The sequence below is a fragment of the Mastomys coucha genome, unplaced genomic scaffold, assembly GCF_008632895.1.
Source record: "Mastomys coucha isolate ucsf_1 unplaced genomic scaffold, UCSF_Mcou_1 pScaffold6, whole genome shotgun sequence".
In the NCBI taxonomy this organism is placed as follows: domain Eukaryota; kingdom Metazoa; phylum Chordata; class Mammalia; order Rodentia; family Muridae; genus Mastomys; species Mastomys coucha.
The window spans coordinates 86,799,135-86,813,511 of record NW_022196912.1 but is presented as its reverse complement, the minus strand read 5'-3'; the positions used below and the strand labels follow the sequence as shown (position 1 = coordinate 86,813,511).

The 14,377-nt window shown below is 43.7% G+C and overlaps 1 protein-coding gene across 7 annotated transcripts in view; it reads right to left on the bottom strand.

Moving 5' to 3' along the window:
* The window catches only part of Daam1 (dishevelled associated activator of morphogenesis 1), a 150,105-nt gene that overhangs the window by 117,373 nt on the left and 18,355 nt on the right, over nucleotides 1-14,377 (bottom strand). Inside the window, exon 2 of one of the 7 annotated variants that reach the window (XM_031356977.1) lies at nucleotides 5,607-5,821. The exons of the other annotated variants lie outside the window; for them this stretch is intronic. The gene's annotated coding sequence lies outside the window, so the exon portion shown is untranslated. The remainder of the gene's footprint in view (nucleotides 1-5,606; nucleotides 5,822-14,377) is intronic. 7 annotated transcript variants of the gene reach the window in all.

The window sequence follows — 14,377 nt, the reverse complement described above, 5'->3', positions numbered from 1 at the left end:
GGGAGAGATAATGTCAACATGCAGGTGACCAAACACCCAGTCTCCTTCATTAATGGTGCTCTTCCTTTTTAGGAGATTTATTGATCTGAAAGGACAACTTCCCATCCTTGGACTCAAGAATAAAGGAAATCAAGATAATTCTGAAGAAGCCCACACAGGGGTATTCTGACTGAACTCGGATTCCCAGTGAGCTGATATCAGTCTAACTTTAGGAAGAGCAGGGACTGGGAGGAATTCTGGGGATAAGGCAACCACTGGCCTTCACTAGAGCTTCCTAATGCCTGGGCCTGTACAGCAAGCAGTGCTGGCTCTGTGTAGTGAGATGCCAGGTAGAAGCAGATTTTAGCCAGCTACAGAAAAGGGTGCTGAAAAAGTTCTGAGAAGCTGACCCAGAATTAGCAGCACAACTCCCCAATGTTCTTACCTGGAGAGAGGACTAATACTAGTAGTAATAAAATACTACTAATTCTCAGTGCCTTAGTTAGGGTTTTTATGGCTGTGATAGAACACCGTGATCAAAAGCCACTTGGGAGAGAAGGGTTTCTTTTAGTTTGCATCCCAGTTCATCAGTGAAGGTAGCCCAGGCAGGACCTGGACGCAGGAACAGACGTGGAAACCACGGAGGTGAGCTTCTTACAGGGCTTGCTGCTCACGGCTTACTCAACTTGCTTTTGTAACAACCCAGGACCTGCAGCCTAAGGGTGGCACCGCCCACAGTGAGTTGGGACCTCCTACACCAATCACTGGTCAAGAAAACACCACAAAGGCTTTCCCACAGAAAAATCTAGTGGGAGCACCTTCCCAATTGAGGTTCCCTCTTCCCAGTTAAATGACTTTAACTGGTGTCAGTTGACACAAAACAAGCCAACACACTGGGGCTACATGGCACCTAAGTGCTCAGTGAATAGGCTATTTATCAAATGTGCCCATCACTTCACTGATTTCACTTAATGGAATCCTCATTTAAGTGATGCCTCTCAAATGTTATGCTCATCCTCCAGTAGCTTAGGGCTTCAAAAGATGCTTGAATAACACAAACATACGGACCACTCCACTGAGCCACCTGACTAGCAGCCTAATAGCATCTAGTTAGCTATGTACTACAACGAGCACTAAGTTCTAACTGCAAGCCTGTTGTGTAGTTTTTATTATTGACATTGTTTCCAGTGAGAATCCAAGGTGCCTAAGCCACGTTACGTACACTAGCCAAAGCTGTACAACTAATGAAGGGGAAAACTGAGGCTGGAACCCTGGACCACTCACTCTCCTTAAAGATAATAAAGCTATTTAAATTGTGCTCTTATAAATTGTCAGACAGCTGGATATTCAGTTAGCTGAGGATTTGCATTCCCCAACTGCAAGAACTGGATTCTGTTTCCCACAATCCCTGTCTCTTCTTACTCTTTGTCTGCACCAGCGTCAGGAATTACCACCACATTTCCTAACTGTTTGCACCAATATTCTATAAAGGGTTAAAATGAAAGTAAACTATTGCTTGGGTATGAGTTTACAGCAAAAACAGGCTTAGTACACAGGTAAAATGTATGCTTGGCAATATGCAATGACCTGTGTTCAAGGCTACAGAACTCTTACCCCACCACCATCAAAAAAAAAAAAAAGCTGGGAAAACTTAAATTGCTAATGCTACAAGTTAACTGGTTTGGTTTCATCATTCCATGGTGTGTAAGTATCTTTAAATAAAATGCTGGACTTCATTAGGGTACAACTATAATTTGTTAAATTTTAAATGAGAAATATGGGTGCCACATGGTAGAATTTAAAAACAGGAGACAAAGCAAATTGAAGATCCCCAAAGGAACAGAGGTCTCCCAGGACCCTATCTCCACCCCCATCCCCACCCCCACCCCCACCTCCAATCCCCCATCCCCCGGCTCAGTTATATCACTCACCACTCACCTTCTAGAAACACGCTAATTAATTTGTGTTAACCTCAGCATCAGTTTTCAAAGATCTAGTGTGCAAAAGATCCCTCAGCAGCCAAGCAGACAGCTGCTCAACAAGGAAAACTTAATTCAGATACCGAGGAGAGACAGAATGCTCCCCACCCCATGCCACATAAGAACGCTTTTTAAATTCATATCTCTTTGAAATCTCCACTGAATTTTTGTTAAATCTGTTTTAAGTGTTTAATGAAACCCAAGCCCAAGAAGTGACTCCATGTTACATGGGAAACATATCACGGCCTCTAGCAAGATGATGCTTGGTGATAGGGCCTCTAAGCGGAGTGCTTTTTCCCTCCCAGCAACACTTGTCTGTGTTACCCCAGTCACTCTTGCAGCGGACACAGGCTATCAGCAGCAGTTGGTCTTCCTATGGTCACAGAAACTCACCTCTCAGCACTTGGGAAGGACCTCTTCCCAACACCTGTTCTCTCAGAAGGGACTCTGAAGTGACTGATTTGCCCTGTGGTTGGTTTCATCTATAGCAAAACTGAAATCTATTTGCAGGGTCAAAGAGTTAATCAATGCAGGGTCTCAAATTTAAAAACAAGGATGGTGTGCCGCTTAGGTTGACTGGTATTATATTTATCTGCCCATATTATTATTCCATTACCTCAAACATTCTACTATTAAAATGGGTGGTGGTGGATAAAAATCTATTTTTCATTCAATTCAATTGCTAATTATAGGTTGAAAAACATTCAGGGTAGTTGATGGGGGTGGAAACCACTGCCCAGAGTCACACATCACCAAAGGGTCTCTGGGAGCTTTCTCAGAAGAAAATCTGACCCACAACACCAGGTTGGGCCTCCTTCTGCTTCATTTCAACCAAGGAGCATAATTAAGTAAGCTTACAGACCTCTTACAGAGTTTTTAGGACTAAAGACTACACATCTCTTGGTGGGTAAACAAATGGAGAAATGTTTCTATGAGATTGACTTTCAAAGAAAGAATGACTCCACCAAGAGTCAGGTTTCAAATAAATGTGGGACTTTTTTTTCATTGTGTTCTTATCTTTGTCCCCTGACCATTCCTGAAAGCAGCAGTGTGGGAGGCAAGTTTTCAGTCAGGGTTTTATATACTCTTAAAGACTTCGCTATGAAGTTCCATGACTAAATAGAGGACATGTATGTTAGATTACTCAGGAAGAAACTTAAGGTAGAAGAGGGCGTCTTAAACTTTCTCCACACCAAAATGGAGTCACTCCTGCTAAGGACCACATAATCGAATTAAGCTTTCAGGAAGCAGATAAATCCCCAAACAGACCAGTTTTTCCAGAAAGCAGGAGTCTGCATGAATCAAGGACATCCCCTCTGCTTTACAAAACAGGAAGTTGGAATGAGCTGATGCCAATCAGTCTGTTTCCAGTTGTTTTGTCACCTCACCCCTAACGCCTCTGTTAGGCTATTACCACAGCACTCTCATTCAGTTGTGTAGAACAGAGATTGCCCAATTTATGAGTGGTTAAGAGAGGAAAAAGCAATTAGATCTAGAACTAAATTTGTTGTGATTTTTATATTTGGACACTTCAGTACTTACTAGATAACTGGTGCTACAAATATTTGCTCTTCAATGCTCATAAGAAAGGTTACTTTTTTTTTTTTTTTTTGAGTTAAAAAGCGATACTCCATTCTGCCAACAGATTGGCACTAGGAATCAGGAGAGACATATTACTGAAACCAGAGGCAAATCCAAACTAAACTAACCTCCTGACCTCCAAACATGCTCAACACAGGGCTGTCCAACACAGCTGGCAGGGCTGATGCAGGGTTTACTCAGACGATGAACTGATGTGCATGGTGGCATGTGCTGACTTGGGGGGACTGTGGTACATGCGTAGGAGAGTCAGGAAAACCCATCAAGCATGGTACACAAATATGACCTTGGCCCCTAAGGGAAAATTTCTGAGTAATGAAACCCAAAATAGGAGTGATCTAAAAATAGCCCCTCTGCTTCTACAGAGGTATTTTCCTCTCAGCATTTGTTCAAAATGTGTGGGAAGACTAAACAGCCTGAGTTAAGTGAATTCCCAGATTTCATCAACAGCCACACGATGCTCGGAACCCTCTTCAGCCAGCAGCAGAAATACAATTTCCTCTTCCATCTAGGTTTTTTTTTTTTCCTTGTAAGCTTAGTAGAGGGACAGCACAACTGGGTAGGGGTATATATAACTAAGTTTTATGAGAAGCTCACATTATCTCCGCTTGAAAATCTCAAAATCTAACTTAGGCTGAGGAAGACCATTGGATCTTGGGACTTTTGTCAGTGACAAAACAGTGAGTTTTTTTTTTTTTTCCCATGAAGAAAGATGAGTAGAAGCTGATGCAAAGTTGACACAGCACTTACATTTCCCTATCAGGCTGCACATGTAGAAGACTTCAGTATTACTGCTAAGGTTCTTTCTGTTTCGATTTCATTAACTTTGAAATTGTAAGAAAAGAATGTGGGAAGGAACACAATCCTAATTATTTGTTTTGGAAAGGTAATCTACTAATTACTCCATTCTATGTTTTAAGCTACCTCCAGCTATAGGGTAGACCTTCTTCCCAGTGGCAGATACAAAAACTTACTCCTTCGTTTCTGTAATATTTCAAATCAAATAACTACAATGATACTCCAGAAATCAGAGCAAGCAAACAAACAAAACTTGTCCCAAAGGATCTACAAGTCTAAAGTATTTGGGTCCGGGCTAAGAAGGAACAATGGCCCTGCCTCGGCTGCCTCAGTAAGTGACTGTGGAAGTGACTCAGAGCTCCAATCAGACAGCCCGCCTCTGGAACAGGGAGGGCCATCCATGCATAGGGGCGCTCTATGAAACCCAATATATACTGACTATACATATGCCTTCTATCTGTCCAGCACTGGCATAAATACAAGCCCCTTCACTCACCCCTCCCCTCAGGATGAAGTTTAGTGGAAGAGTTTTCAGTGTGAGCAGCTTCTGGATGCTGAGGAAGGTCATTCTGAATAAATGGGAGCTGGGGGCCATCCAGGTGAGGTATGAAGGGGCTTCAGGCCTACACGGAAGCCTTGCACCTCTCTGCATAGTCTTTACCAGAAGAGACAAACACTACAAGAATGATGGGTGTCAGAACAAACTGAACTTGCAATTCCTACTCCTAGTCCCTGGCCATCCCAAACGAGCCTTCAGGAGCATGACAGGCAGAGCGTCCATTCCCACAGCCAGGTGTCTAGGTCAAAGTGTGCACAGTGACTGGAAGGCAGACTGCGCAGATGGCCTGTAAGGAGACCTGGAGGGAGCTTCTCTCCTCCCTAAAAGCTTCCTTTCAGAAATAAGGAACAAAGGCGAGGCTACAAAAGGTACCTCACACCCTTCTTGCACATCTCTAGAGAGAGGGTCCTCTTAGAAAGGGCAAGAGGTCTGTCACACCTTTTGTATTAAAATCACTTTAATACAGAATCCTTAATCAAATGAAAACCCATCTCCTGCAGGAGGACCTAATAGAAGACTGCCTGAGAGAGCAAGGATTGCTGGCGTAGACAATGCCAGCCAATCCGGAACTGCTGTTTAGAAGAGATGCTTTCTTGGGACCAATGGGGCTTGGGTGGAAGATATTAGAGGAGCTTGCTGCAGCACTTCTCATCTGCTCCCAGAGTCTGTGTGGCTGACTCACACCACCTCACCTCCAGTCCCTAAGGGCAGGTAGGGTCGGGCAGTGAGTAGTCCAGGGAAGGCAGCAAGAGGTGAGGGGCTACTTATGGGAACACGACGACTCAAAGGGCAGCTGCACAGCCGGAAGCCATCATGGAGACACAGGTTCACGGTGCAGACGCTCCTCTCCGCAGCAACTGTGACTGCCCTGTGTTAGGTAGGAGCCTTGTCAATCTTGCAATTGGCCCTAGTGAGCAAGAAATGTGGTTACTACAGAATTATTGATAGGAGAATGTCAGAAGTTACATTCAGCAGGAAGTAGGCCATATTGCCTCTACTACTGGCCCCCTAGTTCTCAGGTCTTTAGATGTGGACTAATTCACACCTTTTCTGGTTCCCTGGCTTGTGGACAGTTTCTTGTTAGCTCTGTTTATCTGGAGAACTCAGACTATTCAACAGCCACTGGAGACAATGACAGGTATAACTAATGAGGGAACCGTAGGCATTATCTAAAACAAAGCAAAAGTTATTTAACACCTTAAAATGTTAGCAAAAACCACCACCACAACAACCACATACGCTGACCATGTTTGCTGTAGAGTTCACCAGACAAGAAGACAGTAAGAGACATAGGGTCACACAAGCTCACCACAGGGGAGATCAAGCACTGGCTGCGGCCCATGGAAAAACTCTTCCAACCCTTGGAGAAAGACTGTGGGGGCGGGGAGGGGCAACCCATACAACCTCACAAGGTTTCTGAAGACAGGCCGGAGACAAAGTAGGGACAGGGGTATGAACACCCCTTCAGAATCACATGTGGGCCGTGGAGCAGTGCCAAGTTTGGAGAGGAATTCAGATAGAATTCAGTGTTTGCACAGTCACCATCAAACAGCATGAGAAAGACTGCAGGTATGAATTCCCAGGCCAGAGAAACTGAAAGAATTCCACATAGACAAGAATGAACTGTTTCCTTAGGAGAAGCCTCTGTGTCTGTGTGTGTGTGTGTGTGTGTGTGTGTGTGTGTGTGTGTGTGAGAGAGAGAGAGAGAGAGAGAGAGAGAGAAAGAGAGAGAGAGAGAGAGGAGGAGAGAGAGAGGAGGAGAAAGAGAGAGAGAGAGAAGGAGAGAGAGAGAGAGATGGTTTTCACACAGTTCCAATACTTGAGCATCAAATACCCCGAAGTGTTAATAGCTTGGCAGCCAAGTGTGGAAAGTTGATAAAAGGGGAGGTTTGTACCCAAGTCTTTTTACAGACTTATAAATTCACATTTCATAGTAAATAAAGATAGTTAGCAAATATTCAGACTTCAAAGAACTGGAAGCCAACAGGCATTCATTAAAGTCAAAATAAAATTTAACTTTCCAAAAGACAAATTTGATGCAAGTGAAGCTTGTGCATGCATGTGCCCATAGAAAGTAAGGCAACAGTGATGCCCTAATCTCAGCCTCCTTTTAATTTATTGTCACCACACTCATTAGCACAGGGTTAGAGATGATGACTCTAACACTTAGTTACACACACGCTAGTCAACCTCGACTGCACCTGTAATCCAATTAATCCATCTTGGAAACATCCAGAGGTCACAGTACATTTCAAACTCATTTAAATCCTAGCATCTGAGAGATGGAGGCATGGCGATTAGGAGTTCAAGGTCATCCTTAGTTACATAGCAAGCTCCAGGCCAAACTAACAAAATGCAAAAAAGCAAAATGACAGAAAGCATATAGTACCCCAATAAATCCAATAATAAAATGAGGCAAATCATAAGTTGACTCCTCAGAGTTGGAACCATCAGCACATTGGCTCTGAACCCTTAACTTGCATTTGAATATGCGAGCAGGTCTCAGTAGAAAACAGTGGATGGTCCCAGGAGAAAACAAAACTAAGACTGCCTAATGAAATACATAGAATTGGGTGTGAAAAGGGGCGCAGAGAGCAAAGGCACTAGAAGGCCGTGGTGTGTGCTCATACACATGCACATACTGTCCATTGCTGTCACAGCGACACCAGCCTTTCCGCACCCAACCTCACACAAGCAGACGTCTGAGCCCCTGTGACTCACGTCTTACTAAAGCCTCTGTTGTGTTTTATGTGTGCAATGTCCTTCCCAGGCTCATGTTTTCAAATACCCTGACTCTAGCTGTCGGCGCTGTGGAGGGAGGTTTGGAACCTTTGGATGCAGGCCCTGGATGGGGACAGTGAGGCCCTGTGCAGTGTTTTTGAAGCTAAGCAAGCTCTGCTTCCAGTCCTGTCCTTTGATTCCTGCTCAGCCTCCACCTAAGGCCTTTCACATTCCTGCTGACACAGCGTGAGTCTCTTCCCCTCCCCCCATACCGCCCCCACAATGATGCCATTAGTATGTGAGTGTGCATGTGTGTGTGCACGTGAGTGTGCACACACATTCGTGTTTTGTTTTCTCCTGGGACCATCTACTACTAATACCTACTCCTACATTCACAATAACTCCTTCTTCCTCAACCCATCATGTAGTCCAGGCTGGCTTTGAACTCACTATGTAGCTAAAGATGATCTTAAATGTCTGATCGTCCTCTGCTTCTACCCCTAAATAGGATCATGGGTGCATGTCTCCACCATCAGCAATGTTCCCTTTCCTAAATTGTTTTTTTTAGGTGTTATGTCATAACACTGAGAAAATAACGAATCCACCTTTTTCAGAGCTGAGCACACAGTCAGCACTGCCCAAAGGACTTTCAATGATCATGAAAATGCTTTCTCTCTACACCACCCAACACAGTATGCAACTACCAGGCCCCCTCTGGCTACAGAACATCTGGGAGGTGGCTGATGTGCCTGAGTAGCTGAACTGCTAATTAGTTTAGACCTTCAATAGCCACGTGAAGGTGGTAGCTTGAATATATGACGTAGATGGTGTGTTCTGTGGAAAGCATCAACTCTCAGACTCCTAACATAGCTTCTGGTCTAATCAGAAGCCCATTAGAGGTGAGAATGTCAAAAAGTCACAAAAGGAAGATTTTCTGTGGTGGAACTGTGTGCAGAGAATCCACTCACACAGTACTCATGCTGACGCAGAGCTGTGTGTAATGCCTGACCCCAGAGGACTCTAAATTCTTCTGCTGTCAGAAGTCAGTCACTGTCACCCACAAAAAGATGGGCCTGTGGTGTGGCAGGATAGGCAGCTCCCTCTATGAGCCCACTGTGGCCAGGAACAAAAGGCCCCACCCCCAGGAGAACCTGCCAAATTCAGACAATATTTTCTCCCAAGATCATCAGGTAAAATACAATGGAAGATGAAGAATTGTATTTCAAATATCTGTTCAAAAGAAAAAATTGCAACTAACTTTTACTTGAGGGGTTGGGAGGGTATTGCCCATTTTCAGTTAAGTCACAAACAAGCATGCATGTGTGCGTGTGTGTGCATGTACATGTGTGTGTGCGTTTAAGATTCGATTACTTATTTTCCAATTGAATGCATCAATTACTATGAAAATCACACTGCAGAAAACACATCAGCTGTTAGTCTAATAGTAATTTAACACTTCATATTTGATTTGAAATTGATGTACTGAACTGACAGACATAATAAAGGAGTAATCTACATGATCTTAATTAGCAGGCAGCTGTCCCACACTAACCCTCTAATGGCAGCAAGATATTGATCTGAGAGTGACTACAAAGAATTCTGAGCAAGTGGGCCTGTGATGGGCTATTGTAGAGTCGGAGACACCTGTCTTCTCTTGACCTGAGACATTTTGGAGAGCTCAGAAGAGCAGTACTGAAGAGAGACATGGTCAAAATAGGGCTGGGAAGGCGTGGGTGCATTACCGCCCTCCTAGGCCCTCCTTGTATATTGAACCCCAGCCATAGGAAAGGACCCAGCTCAAACCAGGTGTGAGAGAAACCAGAAGGGGTCTCTCCTTCACGAGCAAACGGCAGAAACCAAACAAGCCATCTTTCAGAAAGCTTTGCACAAATGCAAACAGAGGGGAATGCCAGACAGGCTGACTTCCCAGGCCATCCTTCTCAGTTACGCTGTCATTTCAACAGGCAAAATGACCCATGGCTTCCTGCCAACATGTGTCCAAACTAATCAACTGTGGCCAGGAGACAGTAGGAGTTATCACATCTGTGAATCAGAAACAACGTTTCTTGGTGCTTCCCTTGTGGCTTACCCGCCTGGTCGGTGGTGCAGGGTGCGGGAGCAGGGGTTGGCCTGCTGCCGGCCAGCGTACTGAGCGTTTCTGACACCTTTGCCCTTGGTGTCTACCACCACGGAGCCGCACCAGAGGTCTTGTTATCCTGAGCTCAGACAGGACAGATGAACACCCCTTGGCCTACAGAGGCTCCTGCCTGCAGAAAAACGTGCTGCAGCTGGCCTGCTGACAGCCTGAGCCAGCTGACCAGCATCCAGACCCTGTTTCTTTCCCAAACACCCACTGAACAGAGCTCGATTCAGCTCTTGAGTTACGGTCTAGTGGAGAACGGAGAGGAGAGGCACCAAGAGAGTGGTCCTAAAAAATGATTCCTGGAATAAACCAAAGTCATGTTTTGTGGAACTTTAATAACTCAGGGGTCCGTATGTGTGTTTAAATCCTCCATGTCTAGCTTCAAACAAAGGCAAATCTTTTCTTTTTCCTCCAGGGAGAAAAAAAACAGAAAAGTAAAATTGCTTGTAATATCATATGTAGTCAAACAGGAAAGTTCTTAGGCTCAGGGCTGAAGGTTCCCAGAGTTTCAGCTGAGCCAATCGGCAAAAATCAGACTTTGATTTGCTTCATTTCCTCTAAAATTATCATCCAGAACCCTGCTCCCTCACCCCAAGGACAAGAGATACTGGATAAGTACAAGAAAAGCATGGTGTTTGAGAAAGCTCTGAGATGCTCAGAGGTCTGCACTCATTGCTACTGGGAATAAAAGCAGTACGTCAAACTTTTGAGGACAATTTGGAAGTTCCCCAAGTGCTAGACACAGACTCCACGTGATCTCACCCTCCCATACTTAGCTTCTTACCCCAGAGAACCAAAAACATATGTTCACACAAAATTTAAGCAAATGCTGATGTGGTATTATTCAAAGAACCAATGAGTAGAAATACCCTGATGTCCACAAATAAACAAGATATGGTATGTCCATAAAATGGAATATACCTTTGCAATAAAAACAAAACAAAACAAAGTACTACCTAGGCATGGCGGCACACGCCTTTACTGCTAGCTAGTTCGATCTATTTCAGTTCCAGACCAGTCAAGTTATAAAATGAGATTCTCTCTCAAATAAACAAACAAACAAACAAACCAATCAACAAACAAACAAAAAGAATGACGTACTGATGCATGCCATGCCATGATTGAGCTTTGGAAAACAGTAAGATGAAAAGCCGGGTCACAACAGAGCTCCATTTATTAAAAATAGCCTGAACTGGCCAATCCATGTAGACAAAAAACCAGGTTAGTGAGCCCGGGGTGGGTCTGGGGCAAATCTGTTAAACTAGGACAGGGAATGAGGCTGAATCTCTTACCTAAGGGCAGCATGTTAGTTGACCACCGCTAACAGACCAGTCACCTTGACCGGTGGCCAAGGCCACCTGGGCCAGGACTGCCTGGCTCTACCAACATTTGAAAGAATCTAAAGAAAAAGCTTTTACTATCATCCCACACTGCACCAAAGGAAAGTAAATTAACCAACAGCCACGGAGAGGTGGTCCCCTCACCTGCTGAAGAGCAATGGCCTAATACAGCACTCTTGTAAACCCTCACTAGACATCTGCCTGTGTCCTCCTAGACCTCGTACAGAGTCAGTTTCCTGAAGTAAACAACCCAAGGAATCTGAGTGAACATCCCGGGGATGTTTGGCTTTGTGCTAGCCTGCCAGGCAGGAAAGGCAGAGCAAAGTACATTAGGTATGCTGAAGTCCTGAGGCAGGATGATTTCCTGACAGTAGTAGGAAGCTCCTGCAGAGGCCTGAAATCCTTCAGGAAAGAAATGAGCAACTGAGCTTGAAGTTCAGACAAGACAAAGTACTCACAAGCACAATGGGGAAGGCATATCACCTTGGGGGAAGAAGAGCCATTTTTTTTTTTTTTTTTTTTGATATAGTATTAGTTCTTCACTATTTAGAAAAATAAAATAAAAAAATTTTAAAGGTAACTATAAGCTTCACCGCCCTCCACTTACCCTAAAAACAATGAAAGAAGACCATTCTCAGACCAGACAGACATTTACAAGTAGGGTACACAGACCCTGTAACCCTAGCCTGGAGCAGAGAAATAGGTTTGAATTCCCTGTCATTCCAAGGTAAACAATGTTTCTTTCCACGTAAGTGCTTGCGGCACTCTCAGTGGGAGCTAGGGGCAGTTTACACCCTCCTGCAGTCTTAGGAATAGCAGCAGGCAGAGGGAAGTAGAGTGGCTGCAACTCAGATACTGGCTTCAAGACTGTCTGAAGGGTAACCCCTAAACCCTTCAGGTACTACATTCAGCCTGAGATTACCAGCTGTTTCTCATGCTGTTGCTTCCTCTCTTCCTTTTGTTTCCAATCTTGCTGTGAAACCCTTTACATACATGATATTTCATGGAAGCTCCAGTATAGATAAATTATACATAGATAGATGAATAGATGGATAGATGGATGGATGGATGGATGGACAGACAGACAGACAGACAGATAGATATCTGAAGCCAACAAGCAGCGTTATGCTGTGTAACATCACAGGAAGGAAGGGTCTCCTAGAAGCAATGCCTGGACAGAATCTTGGGACTCTATAGCACATGGAATAAAACACTGACCTCCTCTGTGAACTAGAAAGAAACATCAGTTACTTTTAACACAACACTCTTTAAAATTGTAACTGAAACCAAGGAAAAATGACCAAGGGGTAGAAAGTAATGATTTCTAACCCCAGTCCTAGGTGAGGGTGGAGTCCTAGGTGAGGGAACCATTAAAGGGGTTCTGCATTCATTTGTACATAAACATCTCCTGCACATATGAATGCTTACTTCTCCAAATAAATTTATATGCTGTGATTGGTAAAACTAAAAATGATGAAAGTATTACTGACTTCATGGTCATGTGGGGATCTGACTCTACTTTTAATTAAAAAGGAATTATCCTACTCTAAAAGATTGTGAATGCCTGATAAAAAAAGAAAACAATATTCCTCTTGAATTAAATGGGGTAAGTTGATCTCTTAAATTCCAATGACAGCCTTTTTTTAACTTTGGAGTTTGCCATTTCTAATGCCAAACCGCAGAGGAGGCTGGACTACTCGCTGTGGCTCAGAATGTCCTAGAGAGGGGCTCCGAGGCCATGGGGAGGCTAGGAAGGACAGAGTGCCACGTCTGATAAGCACTGGCTACAAAGGAAGGCTTTATGGGCAGTAGAAAGCAGAGGAAGGGACATGTGTCTTTTGTATTAATGTCCAACAACCATCTGGGACGGGGGGGGGGGGGGGGGGGGGGGGGGTAGTGCTGGCCCAGGTTCTGACTCTCATGCTGCCCTATGCTATAACACCTGAGAGCTCTCTACAGCACAAGCTGCACAAACATGGGGTTTGAAAGGTGTTGGGTTTCCTCACAAGAGCTTTCTGTTAAACTGTTTTGTTGTGTTTTCTGAACAAGCTTCACTTTAGAAGCGTTTATGCATTTCGACCAGATGAGTGTGCCAAATGAACTATGGTTTTATCATTCCTTTATATACTATGTCATTTGCTGTTTTTAAAGCCTGGATATTTAAAATGTTCCATCAATAGAACAAAACAAGCTGTATATTTGAGACCATCAGTAAATACAAACCAAATGATAACTATCCATCTCTTTAAAAATGTATGATGTGGTACTCTCAAAACTGTTAAGCTTGAGTCAATGAGACAGTACTTTTAAAAACTGAAGCCTATAAAAAGTTACAAAATGGGACTCCAGCCATATATTCTACATTAGTTTTTTTTTTTTTTTTAAACAGGGTTTCTCTGTGTGTCCCTGGCTGCCCTGGACCTCAAATCTATAGAACAGGCTGGCCTCAAACTCAGAGATCCTCCTGCCTCTGTCTCCCAAGTGCTAGGATTAAAGGTATACACCACCACTGTCTGGCATTAGCTTTTATAATAAGAATTAACAGGAAATATTTGAATCCAAAACTAGCAGAGGAATGATTTATATTTCTTACATTGACAAGTTCATAAAATAGTAAGCTTATATTAGAATAAAAATCATTTCATTGTGCTACCCCATTCTTCCAAACAAGGAAGGCCTGTGGCCAGAGGTCAAGAGAAGTAGGCTTGTCTAGCATGAACCAGTACAAAACCTTAGATTCAGTCTTTACCCATTTCAACCCCACCCCAGTCCAAAACCCCCCCAAAAAAATAGGAAGAGAGACACACATATACAGAGAGAGACAGGCAGACGTTACCATTCTGAATAAGAAGAATATGATTTAATCTACAATTTTACCATGACAGAAAAGACTTGCAAGCACTATTTCATTCCATGTTTGAGTACAGGAGTACGTTTGGCAGGTCAGGACAACATAAAAATGCAAGGTGAATGTGGTCCACCTGACAGTGCTGTTTGCTTACTCACAGGATGTGAGGTAAATGTCTGTTTTCATTTCAGGATTTGGTAAACCCGAAAATCCCGCTGCAGCAGTCAACTTTATAAAGCTACATACATAGCTGGGGTCTGACTGAATCAGCTCAGGCAAGCTTCTGTTTCACCTTCCCCAAATCCCACTCCTGCTTAGGAAGAAGATGCATCACTGCTTCAGGAGGAGCATGCAGGCATGAAGACAGGATCTGCTCCTTGCATCATACTTTTTTTTTTTTTTTTTTTTTTT